Source organism: Melozone crissalis, unplaced genomic scaffold (assembly GCF_028551555.1).
Source record: "Melozone crissalis strain CALT ecotype California unplaced genomic scaffold, PUWL_Pcris_2 ptg000083l_1, whole genome shotgun sequence".
In the NCBI taxonomy this organism is placed as follows: domain Eukaryota; kingdom Metazoa; phylum Chordata; class Aves; order Passeriformes; family Passerellidae; genus Melozone; species Melozone crissalis.
The window spans coordinates 55,599-68,618 of record NW_026535860.1 but is presented as its reverse complement, the minus strand read 5'-3'; positions in this window follow the sequence as shown (position 1 = coordinate 68,618).

Genomic DNA, 13,020 nt, shown 5'->3' with positions numbered 1-13,020 from the left:
GATTCTGGAACAAAGAGACTCAGGAGCTGAGGAGGAGACCTTGGAGTGAGAAGATCACGGATTCAAGGAGACTCCAGAGCTGAGAAAATTCTGTCTCCAAGGCCAAGATCCCAGAGCTGAGGAAACCCCAGACTGGAGGAGTAGATTCTGTCCCCCTGGAGCAGCCAATCGCGTGCCAAGCTGTGGAATTTCCTGGAGAGGACCGTGGAGATCCAGATATCCAACAGCATCTGGAATGTCACCCTGGAGAACCCCAGGTGAGGGGAAGGTGCAGGAGGACCCCTGGGGTGCAGGGTGTGTGGTGGTTTTAGTTTGAAATTGGGTGGAAACACCAATTTTGTGTTGTGGTTTAGGTTTGCTAATTTAAGATTTTTTTAATTTGAATTTTTTTTTTTTTTGCTGATGTACTAAAGATTGTGGTAAGTTTGGTGTTGGCTGATTCCTGATACACTTACTTTTTGTTGTGAGATAGGATTAGCAGAAAGGTAAAGCAGGTTTAAAACTTCAAGAGGGTATAAAGAAAATGTTATTAAAAGTAATTAGAAGGAAAAAAGTAGTAAGAACTAAAACAAACCTTTTAGAACACTTTTCTTCTTCTCACAACTTTTCTTCCTCACTGATAATGTAAAGAAATTACACTGAAGATTTTTAGTTAGTTTATAATTTTTAAAATAGTTTTTCTTTAGTTTATTGAGGGAGAGAAGTCTTTTTTGTTAAGATTATGGAGATTTTTTTATAAGAGACAAAGTAAACAGGTTTTTTGTGGTTCTTAATTTGTTACAAACAGCAGTTGTTTGGGGAATTTTGCTATGATGAAGTTTTTCTTATTGTTATAAGCATTTTTATAGCTTGTTGATGGGTTATGTTGATTTAGGGGGTATTGTTTTAAAGATGTGTTGTTTCAAGGTGAAAATTCTCTTTATTGTCTATTTTTAAAATTATTTTTGTTTTTAGGAATAGAGATTTTCTTTTTTTTTTCCCCAAAGCATAGGAATATGCTTTTTTTCTGTTTAACTTTTTCTAGGATTACAGCTATTTTAGCATTTGTTTATTTTAGTATGGAGGCTTTTGTTTGCTATCAACTTTATGCACTTTTATTTCTTTATAGCTTTGTGTGCTGTAAGGAAAAATAGTCTTTTCTCTATAGCTTATAAGAGGATTTTAGCTCGTAAAAGCCAATAGTTTCTTTTTCTTTCTTATTTGGGACTTCTTCTACACCAACTTTGATGTCTTAATGCTGTTCTTTTACATGTTTGTATTTCGGGGTTTTTTTCTCACTTGAGAGAGGACTGAGGCACTGGAAGGGTTAACATTACATTGAATTTGACTCCATGTCCTCAGAAGGCTGATTTATTGTTTTATGATATTATATGATATTATAATATCTCAGAATCTCTGCTGATCACAGTGACCCTAAGATGTGTCAGAAAGTCTCTTTTCCCAGACCGGCATTAGAAGAAGGAGTCAGAACTCTTCTATTCTTATTCTTAGGGTTGTTTATTGGTTTTTTATCTATAATTTTTTTTTTTACTCACGAGGTCTGTCTGGCAGGTCGGGTCGAGGCACATTGCCTGTCCTTGAGGTGGTGTTATCTTTTTATACTAAAAACTACGTGTAAAATATTTACAATAACTTCTAAATGCTTATCACCTATGTTAGACAGTGAGTTTTTACTCTAAACTAATCTAAATATGCCAACAACACTTAAAAGATGGAGGAAGAAGGAAAGGAAGGAAAGCAAGGAAAGGAAGGAAAGGAAGGAAAGGAAGGACAAGGCATGCTTAAATTCTTCTATCTTGGGACTTCAAGCCCTCATTCTAAAAATCTCAAAAATCTATTTTTAGCCCCATGACAAACTAACTATTATTCTACCTAAACTCTCTTGACTTGTAATCCTTCCTATAAAGGCTGGTAATTGTTTTTTCTAAGGGCTAAATCAAAGGCACAGGGGTCTTGGGCTCTGTGCCAAGGTCTCTGAGCCCCCCATGCAGGGGCTGGAGCCCTCCAGGGCAGCCAGAGGAATTTCCTGGGTTCCTTCAATATTATATTAAAAGAAATTATATACTAAAACTACACTAAAGAAAGAGAAAGGAGATATCAGAAGGCTGTAAAAGAATGAATAATAAAAACCCGTGACTGACCAGAGTCCCGACCCAGCTGGACTGGGATTGGTCATTAATTAAAAACAATTCATATGCTGGGTAAACAATTCTCCAAATCACATCCCAAATCAGCAAAACAGGGAGAAGCTGAGGCTTCCCAGCTTCCCAGGAGAAGAAATCCTGGCAAAGGGATTTTCCATAAAATATCACAGTGACACTGTTTGGCTTGGTTTGACTGAGATGGGGGTTGAGGTTGGGGGTTGCTGCTTTTTTGTTGATTGGAAATGAAAGAGAGAGTTTTGGAGGTTTTTGGTTTTTAACATGTGTGCTTCACAGAGTTGTGCCCAGCTTCTCAGTGGTTCAGCAGTCCGTCAGTTACACAAAAAGCTTTGCATCACTTCCCTGAATTTTCCTCCCATTCCAAACCAGGACAGGGTGGTGTCGCAGACATATTTTATGAAAAATCTTTTCATTAAGATTTTTTCTCTTGAGAAGTTGAGAGACTTCAAAAACTAAATGTAAACAATAATTATTTGCTGCTGTAGAATGCAGCAAGTGCATCTTTGTTTGGTTTCATGTAGTTGTTTTTAATTATTAGCTAATCACAGTCCAGCTGTCTCAGACTCTCTAGTCAGTCACAAGATTTTATTATCATTCTATCCTTTTCTATTCTTTGCTAGCTTTCTGATTAAATCTTTTCTCCTTTTATTTTAGTAAGTTTTAATATATAATTTTCTTTTTATATAATATATATAATAAAATAATAAATTTGCTACTGTAGAATGCAACAAGTGCATCTTTGATTGGTCTCATGTAGTTGTTTTAAATTAATGGCTAATCACAGTCCAGCTATCTCAGACAAGATTTTATTATCATTCTATTCTTTTCTATTTTCTGTCAACTTTCTGATAAAATCTTTTCTCCTATCATTTTAGTAAGTTTTAATATACAATTTTCTTTTAATAAATATCACAAAATAATAAATCAGCCTTCTGAAATATAAAGTCAACATTCTCATGTCTTCCCTTGTCCTGAGACCCCTGTAAACATCACCACAGGGTGGGGTCATCATTCCACGATGGGAGCATTTCCTAGGGCTTGGTCCATCTCCTACTTGTCCACCAGTGCTCCCATCACCTCCCAGTGCCCCCAGCGCCTCCCAGCAGTGCCCCCATCACCTCCCAGTGCTCCCAGCACCTCCCAGCAGTGCCCCCATCACCTCCCAGTGGTGGTGAGACTGTCTTCTGCTGGTTCCACCACCCGCCACTTGCTCCACGATGATCTCCTGGTGTGTGACCGTGTTCACAGGGGCCCGAGAATGAGGGAAGAGATGAGGATCTGACTCCATGTTTCACAAGGCTTGATTTATTATTTTATGATATATAATATATTAAAACTATACTAAAAGAATAGAAGAAAGGATTTCATTAGAAGGCTAGCTAAGAATAGAAAAAGAAAGAATGAATAACAAAAGGTTCTGTCTCAGAAAGAGAGTCCGAGCCAGCTGACTGTGATTGGCCATTAATTAGGAACAACCACATGAGACCAATCACAGATGCACCTATTGCATCCCACAGCAGCAGATAACCATTGTTTACATTTTGTTCCTGAGGCCTCTCAGGAACATTTTACATTTTGTTCATTCTCAAGAGGAAAAATCCTAAAGAAAGCGTTTTTCATTTAAAAATGTCTGTGGCACTGGTGGTCTCACCATGCTCCCCTGATGGCACAGCCCTGTTTCTCCTTCCCAGGACCTACTTCTACAGCGGGCACAGCTCCGTCCCCCCCAGCCCCTCTGTGCCCCCAGGCTCCTCTGACACCTGCCAGTTCTCCAGCCCCCTGTTCTGCGGCTGTTGTGGAGTCCTGGTCTATGAGGCCACCACCTTCACCATGGCCATCTTCTTCTCCAACCCCCTGGACTACAACCGCTTTGCCATGGAGCTGGGCCTGGAGCTGTCCCTGGTCAAAGCTCACCTGGGCAGCTTGGAGGACACCTACAGCCGCATGTTCCAGATGAGGACGTCTTTCACCACCAACGGGAGCACTGCGTGCTGCCACGTCACCCTGGACACCTGCCAGGAGCCCGTCCAGGTGAGTATTGGCCACGCCAAGGTGAGGCCACCATGTCCAAGACACGGAGGTCCATTATCAGGGTGGTTCTGCAGGAGCAGGAGGGCTCAGGGAAGGAAGCTGGAGAGAGGCTTCCATGCTATGTGACAGCAAAGGAATTAATTTCGTTTTTACTGGGCTTGTGAACAGAGAAACCAGGCACACAAAAACTGCTTTTCCCAGCAAGAACAGTTGGAAGAGAAGAAGAAAACATCTGGCTCAAGAATGTAGGAATAGACAAAACAAACAAAACAAGGACTGATTCTGGGCTTTATGGTAATGGATAAATTGTAATATGTAAATTGCTTACTTGTAAAATCATGTGTACACAAATGGTTAGGAGTTTCCTTTGTGTGACTTCAGGCCTGAATAAATTATGCCTTTTTAAAGCAAATCAGTGTTAAGGAGGCTTGTTCCAACAATATGGAGTTTTTGTGGCAGCCAGAAGATCAGCCTAGAGCTTCAATGAATCTACAGATCTCCAGCCAGCACTGAAGAATTTTCAGGGAGAACCTCAACTTTAGACCTTCAGGGACTCTAGGCAACATCCCTGGTGTAAGTGAAGGCATCATTTAAATTATTTTCCTTTGGGTTATTGACAAGGGATGCAAATCCCCACACAGAGTTACTGCTAAGTGTCAGAACCCAGGAAATTCCTCTGGCTGTCTTGGATGGCTCCAGCCCCTGCCCAGGGGGCTCAGAGACCTTGGCACAGAGTCCAAGACCCCTGTGACTTTGATTTTGATCCATGGAAAAAAAACTTTTCAACCTTATATGAGGATCTGCAAGCCACGAAATTCTAAGTAGAATAATAGTTTGTCATGGGGTGAAAAATAGATTTTTGGGGTTTTTAGAATGGGGGTTCGGGAGGCAAGATGGAGGAATCTGGGTGTGTCCAGTCTTTCTCCTTCTTCTTCTTCTTGGCCTCCATCTTCTGCTGTGATGATGGCACTTTTGGATTGGTTTAGAGTAGAAGCTCACTGTCTAACATAGGTGATAGGTATTGGGAAGTTCTGACACTGGGGACGCTCCTAGGGCCTCTCCCCAGTGTGGATGCTGTTGGTGCCTGATGAGGGCGGAGTTGTCACTGAAACCCTTCCCACATTTCCCACACACATAGGGCCATTCCCCAGTGTGGATCATCTGGTGCTTGATCAGGGTGCTGCTCTGCCTGAAGCTCTTCCCACACTCCAAGCACTTGTGGGGCTTCTCCCCATCATGAAGCTGCTCATGGACCACCAGCTCCGAGCACTGGAAGGAGCTCTCTCCACCTTCCTGGCACGAGGTGGTTCTTTCTTCCTCAGAGCACCCTGGGCTGGGTTTGCAGCCCCTCCTCCTGTGGGATCTCTGGGGATTTTCCTCCCCATTAGAATTCTGCACTGTGGAGGCACTCAAAATGGCCTTTTCCATGAGGTTCTGCCATGGAGGTTTTTCCTCCATGGTCTCCATTCTCAGCTCCTTCTCTGGGGGAGGAAGGACAAGGAGAGGATGGGATTTGCCTCCGTGCCAGAGGGAAGGGGAAGGAGATTCCCCCAGTGCATCCCCAGCAGGACGGTGTTGGCAGCAGTGTTGTCCTGCAGCCAGGGGCCGTGCTGGGCTGGGAGATGGAGCAGGAGAGAGGGGGAAAGGGGCACTGACTTCCTCCCCACCTGACTAGGTGTCCCAGGGCTGCTTCTTGTTCCTCGCAGTCTCCTCCTCCATCCAATCAAGATTTGGGAATGGGAAATCCTGTTCTGGGAAGAAAACAAAGGGTGTGCACATTCTCTTTTGTTCCGGGGGCTGTGCTGGGCTGGGAGAAGGAGCAGCAGAGAGGGGGAAAGGGGCAATGGCTTCCTCCTCACCTGCCTGGGTATGCAAGGGCACCTTCCTCTTCCTCACAGCCTCCTCCCCCATCCAATCAAGTTTTGGGAATAGGAAATCCTGGTTTGGGAAGAAGACAAGCGGTGAGTACATTGTCTTTTGTACTGGTTTGAAGGCAAACCTGGGGGAGTGTCTTAAGCACGAATTACAATTTAATAAGAAAATGAAGATCAAGGCAATGATACAGAAACACTGCCTTAAACTGACAGAGTCAGGATATAACCTGACACCCTGTTGGTCAGGGTGGTGGCAGCAGTCCCATTAAATGGTGGCTGCAGTCCTGTTGGAGTGATGAACGTGATTCTGTCAAAGCAGTGATGCTGTAGAAGGGTCTGGTCTTCCTCTGGAGGTCCAGTGGTGGTTATGGAGCTCTTGTCCTCTGGGAATCCAGTAGGCAAGCTGCTCCTGGTTGTAGCAAGGCTCAGCTTATATCCAGGCAGGAATGCTTGGTTCCTCCCCCTGGGCAGAGCATCCCACAATGGGAGGATGGAATTTTATCAGTCTTGCAGTGACACTCAATGGCCCATTAGCCCAAGATATCTCCCCTGGAGGGCGTTGTCAGGGCTGAGTCATGGAAGAGATAAAGAACACTGCCCCACCTGTTTCTAACAGTTTATGGAGATGGTGATTGAAAACATGCATTTGGTTACATCTTGCATTGCAACCTGAAACAGCGGGGTAATCCCTGCTCAGGGGGGTGAACACCACCCCCCTTACCCAAACTGGCTCAGGTGTAAAACCCCCACATACAGGGGACAATATCACACTTGCCCTGCTCCAGGGGAGGTCTCTGTCCCTTGTCACTCATCTTTTCTCTTTCTTTCCATCTCTCTATCTCACATTTACTGTTCAATAAAAACCATTTTGGATTTGGTGTCGTTAGCACCTTAATTGGGGCAGAGGAATCTCTCTAACAATTTGCATAACCAGACTGTGACATTATTTTTGCACAGTGTGTTTAGGCGCTGTTCTCTGAACCCAAGTGCCTTTGACAACAGCATGGCTCCCTCCACTGACGAGGTTGTGGTTCTCTCTGGAAGAACTCTTGGAAACTTGGACACAGTCTCTCCTTCCTCCTACGGAGCTTATGGAGCTTATAAAAGTTTTTTTTCTTTATGGGAGAAATGATGAGGAAAATGGCTTTTATGGCTGGCCAGTGTAAAGAAAATAATTTGCTGCCTTTCCTTATAAAGTTGTTAAAATCACTGGAGGAAACGGAGCAAATCTTACCAGTGAGACTGACAAGGTTCAGTCACCCCATGGTGAGGAATGCAAGGCAGCTAAAAGTCCCAGAAGAAGCCCAGCTCAAGTAGATAAATTTCTGAATAAGTCCTGAATTCCCAGGCTTGGGGGCTTTACCAAATGTGACAATCATTTTTCTCTTTATCCCTATCACCTTTGTTACTGCTACACACAGCTTTCCATTCCTTTTAATAATCTGTATTGGGCCAAATTTCCACTTTCCTTTTATTGAAACCTGCCAGCAGCTTAGCTGGAGCTGTGCAGGAAGCAATGAATATTGGAATTGCCACTTCACTGCTTGGATTGTCAGTTTATTCATGTTTGGGATTTGTTTGCACTTTCATCACAAGTTACTTGTGGGAAGACTATATATTCTTCACAGTGATTTTGCAGAGTCAAATTTGATCTCTGCCAAGTTTATTTTGTCCAGTGCCCAGAGGATGCTCAAGGGGTCTCTGTGCCTCTCGCACTGGGGGATGCTTGGGAGGGGTTTGGCGGGGGGGGGGGGAGGGTTTCCTCTCCCTGTCAGCCCAGACTCTTCCCCAGGGGGTTTCCCTGTCCCTGTCACCCCAGGCCATTCCCCAGGGGGTCTCCATAATTTTCACCCAGGAAATGCCTGGGGGGTCTCCCTCCCTCTCACCCCTGTGCCAGGGGGTGCTCGGGGCAGTCTCTGTCCCTCTCAGCCCAGGGGATGCTCGGGGGTCTCTGTCCCTCTCAGCCCAGGGGATGCTCGGGGGGTCTCCATCCCTCTGGCCTCAGGCAATGCCTGTGCAGGGCTGGGGACCAGGGGCTCTGTGTCCCTCTCACCGCTGAGGGTGCTCGGGGCTGGGGGGGCTCTCCCACCTTCTCACACCTGGGGAGGCCGGGGGGGTCTCTGTCCCTCTCAGCCTTGGTGTGACCCCACCCAAACATCATCGGGGTCACAGGAACAGAGACACCCCCAAAGCCCCAGAAGGGCTGAACCTGGGATTTGGTTTGGGGCTGAGGATTTTGGAAGGGGCTGGAATTGGGGCTGGGCTTGGAGTTGGGGCTGAGATTGGATTAGAGCTTAGATGGGGGTTAAAGCTAGACATGGGATTAACTTTAGGGCTGGGGCTGGGATTGGGTCTGGGGATAGATGAGTTTGGGACTGGGATGAGAATAAATACAAAACTGTGAGTGTGTCTAAACATGGAGTGAGACTGAGACCAGGATCAGGGTCAGGTTTGGGATTGAGCCCACCCAGAGCGGGACAGGGGGGATGTCACAGTTGGAAGGTTTGGGGAAAATCCTGGTTTGGGGAAAAACAAGGTGTGAATGCCTTGGGCTGCAGACTCCTCCAACCCATGTCCATTTCTAGAAGTCACCTGATGTCCAAAAATCAAGAGTGAATAAAAAAAAGCCACCAGGAGTTTCCCATTTCCAGTCTCATCCCTCTTGGGTTATGGTTGCTCCCCCATCTCAGGGCTGCTGGGGATTCCATCGGTCCTGGGGATCCCTCCTCTCCAGGGTCCTGCTTTTGGATTCTGGAAGGTTCTGGGGTCCCAAGGTCCCCCTCTCCAGCCTCCCCTCAGTCCAGCCACTTGGGGTTCCTCTTTCTTTCCACCACCCTGTTCTAGTTTAAGGCAAAATCGGTTGAAACCCTCCAAAAGGAGTTTCCTCTAGAATGCCGATTCAGCAGCCCCACCCTCAGCCAGTCCGGGAAAATATTTCCGGGGAGAAAAGTGGAAAAAAACTTTATTCTACAGGCAAAGCATTCACCAGCACAAAAATTGAACAATATTAAGCAATGAAAACTCCTGCTGCTCCAAAATAGATGACAAACTCTGAAAGTCCCTCCTTGAGTTGTAGCTCTGTGCACTCAGTGTCTTATCAGTGCCTTATCAGTCTCTTATCAGTCCATCCAGCGCTGGAAATGCCTCAGCCCAGGCCCTTCCCAGTGGGCTTCACGGAGGAGCTGCCGGTGGTGTTCTGGGTGTTCAATCCAGAGCAGATTTAAACAGCTCCAAAGAAAAAGAAAAACCACAGTCCAGGGAACTTCTCTGCCTCAGCGAGCTAAAAACTAACTAAAAGCAAAGGAGAGCTCTGTCCTGCTCTCTGTCCATCCAGCAGCTGGAATGTAGAGGAGTGAGTACAGTTTCTGAAAACAAACTGCGGCTTCTTCCTCCTCCCCTTCGCTCTCAGAACCAGCCTTAAAGGTGCAGAACTCATTTCTGGGCTAAACAGACCGATGGGGTACGAGCATCATGAAGTCACCCCAGGACACCCCTGTCACGGTCAGGGGGTCCCGTCCCCGCCTCATCTCCGGGCTGCCGGGGGTGCCCCAGCTCCGGTATCGCCCCTTCCCCTCTCCCCGCCCCGGGGGTCCCCCGTTCCACAGCCCCGGCTCTCACGGGGATCCCCAAAACCAATGTCCCGCCCCGTCGGTACCGGGCCATCCCCACATGGACCCCCCGGGACCCTCCCGAGGGGCGATCGCAGCTCCTCTCCCCCCGAAAAAGCTCCTCTTGGGGAGCCCGGAGATACCCGGGGCTCGAGTCCGGGATCTGCCGGCTCCGAACACTCTCCAAAAAATCCTCCTGGAGACCCCTGGCTGGAGCCGGGGCGAGCTCGGCCTCCGCCCTCACCTGCGGCTCGGGGCTGGGGGCGATGCTCCCGGGGCAGGGGGCGCTGCAGGCTCGGCGTGCGGGCGCTGCGAGCGCCGCGATTCTCCCGCTCCCGCTTCTGCTCCTCCTCTCCCTCCTCTTCCTCCCGCATTTCCTCCGCTGCCAGCCCGGACCCCCCTTTCCCACCGCTCTGCCCCGCGGCCCCGCAGCACCGGCTGCTGGGTGGGGGAGCCCCCGATCGGCCCCAGGGCTGGGCAGGGAGCTCGGGGACCCCCCCGGGGCGGATCCGTCCCCCGGCCCGAGCCCCAAATTCCGCTCCGGGGCCGCTGGGCTCTGCGGGCCCGCCTGGCAACCGGTGAGTCATCGAAGAGAAAAGCTCTGGTTGGCTGGAAATTGTTTCCCGCGTCCTCTGATTGGCTGGAATTGTAAAAGGCGCTACGCCCGGCGGGTGTCCCTGGGAGCTGCGGAATCCAGGCGGGAACCTTTTCCCATTTCTTTCTGTTCTCTGAGACCTCTTCCGGATTTCTTTCTCTCCCTTTCTCCTCCCCATTTCTTGTTCCGTTCAGTCCACGTTCAATAATCGTCGGTTGCGTTCCCACGCTCTCATTCGCTCCTTCACTGGGGCAGAGGCGTCTGTCCCTCGCGGGGTCGTAATCCATGGACAGGGTCCCTTCCCACCCCAGTCCCTGGAAAATTTCCATCAAAGCCACCTTTGCTGTGTGCTCTGGGAGCCCACAGAGCTGCTGGATCTTCTCCCCTTGGGAGAGAAGCTCCTTGGGAGGAGCAGCACCCTGGGAGCCTCGGGAATGCCCCTCTGGGATCCACGGCACACACTGCCAGGGTCTGGAATTCCAGTTCTCAGCTATGAAAAGATGTTCCTGCCCTTGAGGGCAAAGCTGTCAAAAAGGAGCCAAAAGCCAAGTGGAGCAAGATCTTACAGTGGCATTTCACTGCGAGCCTTCATAACTTCCCCCATGCTTGTTGTAGCTTCTGAATTGGGAATTAAATCCGGGCACGGTCTTTGGTGTGAGCTGCCCTGGGTCAAGGGAGACACTGAGAGAGAAACAGAGCAGACAAAGAGAGGCAGGAGAGAAAGGAGGGCACAAACACAATCAGCTGAGAAGGTGGCACTCTGAAAACAGACCAGAACTGACTGAAAAGGAATATAACAGAAAGGAATAATTTTGCACCTTTTATTTACTATCAAAATACAATTTCTTCCCCTTCTCACAAACCTCTTGCCAGTGTCATTCAGCAGGGCTGTCAGAAAGTCCTTCATTCTGGGTGGATGTTCCAGGCTGCAGCCACAAGGAAAGAGGGAATGGGGATTTTCCTGCTCCTGGAGAGTTTGACATCCTCAGCTGAGGAGAGGAGGAGGCACCAGAAGAAAAGTGCAGCTGGACTTCACCCTTCCACAGGAAAAACGGGGCGAGAGAATCTCTCATCCTGTCTGCTGCTGCTCCCACAGGGATGTGAGGGCTGATCCCAGAGCCCCAAGGGTCACAGTCAGGGCTGCCCTCAGGGAATGCTCGCCTGGTATTGAGGGGCAGCGTGGGAGCACCTGGATCTTGGGGCACCCAGCTGCTCCTCATGTTTGGAGGTGCCTGAGGAGGGCTGGGATGATGCCAGGGACATCCTGCAGTGACATCCTCCCTGTCCTGCTCTGGGTGAGCTCAGTCCCAAACCTCACCCTGATCCTGGTCTCAGTCTCACTCCATGTTTAGACACACTCACAGTTCTGTATTTAATCACATCCCAATTCCAAACATGTCTAGCCCCAGACCCAATCCCAACCCCAGCCCTAAAGCCAATCCCATGTCTAGCATTTACCCCAATCCCAGCTCTAATCCAAATCTCTGCCCCAATACCAACCCCAGCCCCAATTCCAGCCCCTCCCTAAATCCTCAGCCCCAAACCAAATCCCAGGTTCAGCCCTTCTGGGGGTTTGGGGGTGTCTCTGTCCCTGTGACCCCGATGATGTTTGGGTGGGGTCACAGCAGGGCTGAGAGGGACAGAGATCCCCCCGGCCTCCCCAGGTGTGAGAAGGTCGGAGAGCCCCCCCAGCCCTGAGCACCCTCAGCGGTGAGAGGGACACAGAGGCCCTGGTCCCCAGCCCTGCACAGGCATTGCCTGGGGCCAGAGGGATGGAGACCCCCTGAGCATCCCCCAGGTGAGGGGACAGAGACCCCTGAGCATCCCCAGGGAACTGGGCAAAATAAACTAGGCAGAAATCAAACTTAATCCTACATAAAATACTTTGATGAATATTTGATTTTCCTGAGAGTCACATGTGATGGAAATGCAAATAAATCCCAAACAGGAATAAACTGACAATAGAAGAAATTCTGTGGCAATTCCAAGTTTCATTGGTTCCAGCACAGCTCCAGCTCAGCTGCTGGCAGGTTCCAATAAAAGAAAAGTGGAAATTAGGCCCAATACAGATTATTAAAAGGAAGGGGAAACTCTGTGTAGCTGTCACAAAGGTGACAGGGATGAAGAGAATAATGATTCTCACATTTGGCAAAGAACCCAAGCCTGTGAATTCCAGAGTTATTTGGGAATTTAGCTACTTGAATTGTGCTTTTTGTTGGACTTTTAGGAGCCTTGTGTTCCTCACCATGGGGTGAATGAATCTTGTCAGTCTTGCTGGTAACATTTGCTCCCTTTCCTCCAGTGATTTTAACAAACTTTTCAAGGAAGGACAACAAAATATTTTCTTTTTCACTGGCCACCTCTAACAGCCATTTTCCTCATCAGTTCTCCCATAAGTTGCTCAGAGGAAGCTGTGTCCAAGTTTCCAAGAGTTCCTCCAGAGAGAACCACAACCTCCTCAGAGGAGGGAACCATGCTGTTGTCAAAGGCACTTGGGGTCAGACAACGGTGCCCTGAACCCACTATGGCAAAATAATGTTGCAATCTGCTTAAGAAAATTGTTGGAGAGATTCCTCTGCCCCAATTAAGATACTAACAAGACCAAATTCAAGGTGGATTGTACTGAACAGTAAATGTGAGGTAGAGAGAGAGTTGGAAAGAAAGAGAAAAGCGGGGAGAGTAAGGGCATGACAAGGGACAGAGACCTCACCTGGGGCAGGGCAAGTGTGACATTGTCCCCTGTGTGTGTG